The sequence below is a fragment of the Engraulis encrasicolus genome, chromosome 2, assembly GCF_034702125.1.
Source record: "Engraulis encrasicolus isolate BLACKSEA-1 chromosome 2, IST_EnEncr_1.0, whole genome shotgun sequence".
NCBI classification, from domain to species: domain Eukaryota; kingdom Metazoa; phylum Chordata; class Actinopteri; order Clupeiformes; family Engraulidae; genus Engraulis; species Engraulis encrasicolus.
Genome location: NC_085858.1, coordinates 23,078,223 through 23,083,222, shown reverse-complemented (window position 1 = coordinate 23,083,222; position 5,000 = coordinate 23,078,223). Strand labels below are relative to the sequence as shown.

Sequence of the window (5,000 nt, the reverse complement as noted above, 5' to 3'; positions counted from 1 at the left end):
ACGAAGTACAAACAAACAAACAGACATATTGACAAATAAATACACGGCGGGCAAAACATAACCTTCTGGCGAAGGTAATGAAGATACATGCAAACACGTACAACAAAACGGAAACAAAACCGCACACACAATCCCCCATGCAAGCACATACAGTAATGCATACACACAGTAATCTTTGTGCCATCTGCCATCACGGCACTGAACAGCCTTCCACAATAACCCTGTATGGTCCCTCCTGGTTGTGTACATAGTGTATATAGAAAACATACGTTTATAGAAAAGTCGGTGCATTGCTGTGTCTTGTGTAGTCAGTTCCATTGATTACAGTGGGAGCTAATTGTCACGTCAGACTTAAAGGGACACTGTGCAGGAAATGGTCAAAAAAGGTACTGCAACTATGCTGAAACTGGGCTGCCTATTGCCAAATTTGATCTTTACATGAAAGTTTACTAAGTAATAAACAAATATTTCCTAGTATGGTCCAAGTAGAGTCTTTTTTTTTTTGCTATTTTTTGGAAATTCAAAATGGCGGACCATGGAGACACTGTGTGAGATTTTTAGTTGTTTATTTCCAGAATTCATGCTGCCCATTCACTAATGTTACCTTTTTCATGAATACTTACCTGCACAGTGTACCTTTAACACATCCTGTGTAATCCCAACTTTATTTAGGTGCAGGGTATTGGTTAAAGCACCTTTACATTAGCAATACGGGGCTACAGTTAGATGACTTGCACAACAATACCCAGATGCTTCCTCCTGGTATGGGATTTGAACCTGCGGTGCGTCGATCCCTACACCAGCCATAGCTTAGATTTGACCCCCCCGCAATCCACATACATCGACTTTCCAGGCCATTGGATGTTAACATATTGATGCCTACATTTGCTAAAAAGGCAAAAACAAAAAACGTCTGCTAAATGCCCAAGTCCTTTTCGGGAAAAGGTGCCCTCAGCCTATAAAAACGAAATATCTCTGCAGCCTCTGCAGCACAGAAAAACATGAAATAAGTTGCATTTAAAAGAGAATATCCTCATGCTGCATCAGAATGTGTTTATCAGCTCTAACATACCAACATTTTTAATAAACAAAATCTCAAATCTCATGAGCCTGAATGCTCCACCCCCCAACAATAGTAAAAAGATCTACTGTAGTAGCAAGGTTTGATGCAGTTACACTGGCTGTATTGTAAATGATGAATAGTACGCCTGCCATTTTATCATGGGGGAAGAGCACTCTACTGCAAAGATTGATCTTTCTGTACTGAGGAACCTTACATCAACCCTACAGCACCGTGAGCTAAAAGGACCACTTCTCAAGCGGGGCGCGTGAACAGCTGTGTGCGTGCGCGCGCGCGTGTGTGTGTGTGTGTGTGTGTGTGAGCTGCCTACTAAACTGGAGAGGTTAGGGCAGGTGAGTGTGGGCGTGGAGATGACAGCTATATCACAGGGCTGTGATATTATCCTTTCATACTTCAGCGCGTCACACATACAGTAACTTCACACAAAAATGTTGTATGCACATCCACGTACACAGGTACAACCACCCACAGGTGCAGACACAGACACAGACACACAGACACAGACAGACAGACAGACAGACAGACAGACAGACAGACAGACAGACACACACACACACACAAGCACACGCACACACACACACACACTCACACAGAAAAGCACGAGAGATTAAAAGACTTTGTCGGATGTGTTGGGCACATACTGTAAACCATAAATAGCAGCGGATGTATGGCTGCTTTCATGTGCAGCAGGCAGCAGGGTGATGACCATGGGAATGACTTGGAGCTCCTGCCTAGGAACAAGTGATGCATAGGGACTTTACCAGACAGACACACATCACCACCACATGACATGAAGAGATATGAGAGAGAGAGATGAGAGAGAGAGAGAGAGAGAGAGAGAGAGAGAGAGAGAGAGAGAGAGAGAGAGAGAGAGAGAGAGAGAGAGAGAGAGAGAGAGAGGGAGAGAGAGAGGGAGAAAGAGAGAGAGAGAGAGAGAGAGAGAGAGAGAGACAGACATACAGACAGAGACACAGAGAAAGAGAAACCGAGAAAGAGAAAGAAAAAGAAAGATGAAGAATCAGAGGACAGAGTAAGGAGTTGTAGGGAGGGAGAGGGGGAGAGAGAGGGAAAGAGAGAGAGAAATAGATAAACAGTGAGTGAAACAGAACAGATGGACCAAAAAAAGGGAGAACAGAGAAAAACAGAGACAGAGAAAGAGAGAGCAAGGGGCAGAAAGAGACGACACTGAGAATGAGAGAAAGAGAGGTGGAGTAAGGAGAAAGAGGGGATGAAAATAAAGGGAGGAGAAGAGGAAAGGAAGAGAAGAAAGGAGTGGTGGCGTGTGACAAACAGGAGGGCCCAGTATGGAGTTTGGAGTTGGGCAACTCTTGTGGTGGAGATGAGATGAAAGGCAGAAGCCGCCGCACATCCACCAGCACAAAAAAAGAAGAAGAAAAAAACACAGGAGACACGTTAACGCCACAGGCACAGGGACTGAGGGCACAGAGAGGTCGCACTCACACACACACACACACACACACACACGCGCACACACTCACACGCGCACACACACACACACACTCACACTCACACACACACACACACACACACACACACACTCACACTCACACACACACACACACACCAAACCAAACCGCTTCCAGCCAGACAGATAATTGTTAGTAGTACGCAGGAGTGTATTTGTATTTGTGTGTGTGCGTGTGTGTGTGTCTGTGAGTGTATGTGAGTGTATGTGAGTGTATGTGTGTGTGTGTGTGTGTGTGTGTGTGTGTCTGTGCGTGGGTGAAGGTTGCAAGCTTTTCTGCGGCACTCTGTGGTGTGGTGGCGAAGGATCAGGAGATGAGACTAATTTCGTCAGTGGGCGAGTCGTGTATGTGTGTGTGTGTGTGTGTGTGTCTCGTTTCGTCAGTGGGGGAGCCCACATGAAAGCAACAAATGGCCCTTTATTATGCTAACGCGGCCTCCCTTGGTAATCACTATTTCTCAATAAGACATTTCAGCATCGTGTCGTTTTTAGCCTGGAGGTATCTAGTCATCCCATCCCATCCCATCCTGTCCCCAGTGTTGCCAGATGTGTCTGACCAAATCCCGCCCAAAAGCTTCTCAAAAGCCGTCAAAATGCGCTTAATTCCGCCCAAATTCAACAAATTACATTGACTTCTATGGGCCCAAAGCGGCTGAAAAAAACCCGCCAAATGGCCAATCGACTTTTTAGCCTACCCACAGACGCTCATCCCAAGTAGCCCAATTGGGTGGGCACCCGCCCAATCTGGCAACACGGCCTGTCCCTCCTCCACCTCCTCCCTCAATCACTCTCTCGCTACCAGTCTTTCTTCCCTTCGTCCTCCCTATCTCTCACTTCCTTTCTCCCTTACATCCTCCCTCCCTCTCTCTCTCTCTCTCTCTCTGTCCCTCTCCCCCTCTTTCTCTCTCTTTCTCCTTCCTTCTATGCTGCAACACCTCCCCCTCCCTCCCTTTCCTCCCTCTTCTGCTCCACTCCTCTACATCTTCCTCTTTCTCTACTCCCTCCATCTCTCCGTCCTGCACTGCTCCTCCACTCCTCCGTCGCTCCCTCTACCAGCTCCCTTTAGCTGCTCCTGTGGTACTGCGGCCCCCTCGCTAATACTCCGAGGCTACTCTCCACTGTCCTCACTGTCCTCATCTGTCTATCCATCTATCCATCTATCTATCCATCTATCTATCTATCTATCTATCTATCTATCTATCTATCTATCTATCTATCCTACACCTCCTCCATTTCTCTTTCCTTTTTTCCTTCTCTCTCTCTCTCTCTCTCTCTCTCTCTCTCTCTCTCCCTATCTCTCTCTCTGTCTTTTCTATTTGTTCATCACCGCCTCATCATCTCCTTTAGCCTGGGAAAGCCTCCTCTCTGATAACTCCACTGGACTCATCCACCCTCTCCCCTCACCTCTCCTCCCTTCTTCTCCTGCACTCCTCTTCCTGCACCTGTACCTCCCTCCTCGTCCTCCTCCTCCTTCTTCTCTGGCGTCTCCTGTGCGTCTCTGTGCCTGTGGCCCCGTGCTTCGCTGGAGCTCCACCTCCGTGGAGAACACATTATGTTTCCCCGCTGTCAGCCTGGGCACAACAGCGGGCCTTTCTCAAAACCTAGTGCAGTGTCAAGTGTATCAGCCTAGTTAGTCACGCACCGTGATTGGATACTCTTTGGTGAACTCTACGGAATATCCAATCACTGGGTGTGACTAATAAAGAGTATCCAATCACTGGGTGTGACTAATTAGGCTGATACACTTGGAAGGGCACTGCACTAGGTTTTGAGAAAGACCCAGCCTTTGAGGGACTTTTCCCCCGGTCCTGTTCCCCATCGCAAGAGAAAATGACCATTAAGTTGCTTTTTTTACGAGATATTGACATAAACTTCTAACATCAATGACGTCTTGTGACGCCATCACGGGTCCATAAGCACAAGGGAGGAGAGGCGTTTGGAAAGTGGAATGGACCCCTCATCACTTCTTCCACCTCTTTATACCTCCACAGTCCCTCGCTCCTGAGGTAGGCTGCTCTCTGATATTCCTGAGCCGTTCTCCACTGTAATTGCCTGGGCCAGCCTTCTCTTATTCCTGTGAGCTGCTTATTTAGACAGCTCTAACCGGGCGAACACACCGCCGGCGACACGAATAAGCGATGGAGATTCGCTGGTGTGTGGCGCTGCTGTGCAGCGAGAGGGACACAAGCGATAGAAGCGTCAGAGTATGCCTGTTAACCCTTTGAGGAGTACCATCACAAATATGTGATTAGAATTTTGCCCAAATTTTGAGTTCTCATTATGATGTCATAATGTCTTTGCGAGATTTTTAACACAGACGTCTATAGGAGCTGTAGAGTGTTCCAGTAAAATTCTAGAAGAACCTCTAGAAATTCCTTACTCCTCAAAGGGTTTTAAAAGCAGACCGCAAGCAGTCCGACATTGCAGTTGGCT

At 47.1% G+C, this 5,000-nt stretch overlaps 1 protein-coding gene across 1 annotated transcript in view; it reads right to left on the bottom strand.

Annotated features, from left to right (window-relative positions):
- Positions 1-5,000, bottom strand: part of cep112 (centrosomal protein 112) — a 246,665-nt gene that overhangs the window by 68,568 nt on the left and 173,097 nt on the right. The gene's annotated exons all lie outside the window — the stretch shown is intronic.